Genomic DNA, 740 nt, shown 5'->3' with positions numbered 1-740 from the left:
GGCCAGAGGGATGTCTGACTGCCAGCTTAGGCCCAATACCCCTGGGGAATGGGCCTAAGCCAGCAGGTGGTCATTCCCCAAGAGGTTCCAGACTGGAAGATGGCACAGGCCAGGCTGAGGGACCCTCCTGAGTGCACAAATTTTTGTGCACTGGGCCTCTAGTATATATATACTCTGCTGTTTGGTGATGAAGTGCTCTGAGATACTAATTAAACCCAACTGATCAAGTATTTCATTTAAGGTCACTGTATCCTTGTTTCCTGTAAATGGGGTGTTAAAAAAAAACCTTACTGTCAATCTCTCCTTTTATGTGCATTAAAATGTGTTTTACATATTTAAATGCTCCTATGATGGGTGCATAAATGTTTAGCAGAGTTATATCCTCTTACTGGTTTTCCCCTTTTATCATTATGTAGCATACTTCTTTTTTTTAAAAAAAATGTATTTTATTAATTTTTTTTTTATAGAGAGAAAGGGCAAGGGATAGAGAGTTAGAAACATCAATGAGAGAGAATCATCAATCAGCTGCCTCCTGAACACCCCCCCAGACTTACTGAGGATGTGCCCCCAACCAAGGTACATGCCCTTGACCAGAATCAAACCTGGGACCCCCTAGTCCACAGGCTGACACTCTATCCACTGAGCCAAACCGGTTAGGGCTGTAGCATACTTCTTTGTCTCTTACTTCAGCCTTTGTTTTGAAGTCAATTTTGTCCAAAATAAGTATTGTTACTCCAGCT

The sequence above is a fragment of the Myotis davidii genome, unplaced genomic scaffold (genome assembly GCF_000327345.1).
Source record: "Myotis davidii unplaced genomic scaffold, ASM32734v1 scaffold1343, whole genome shotgun sequence".
NCBI lineage: Eukaryota > Metazoa > Chordata > Mammalia > Chiroptera > Vespertilionidae > Myotis > Myotis davidii.
This window is presented reverse-complemented; position numbering follows the sequence as displayed.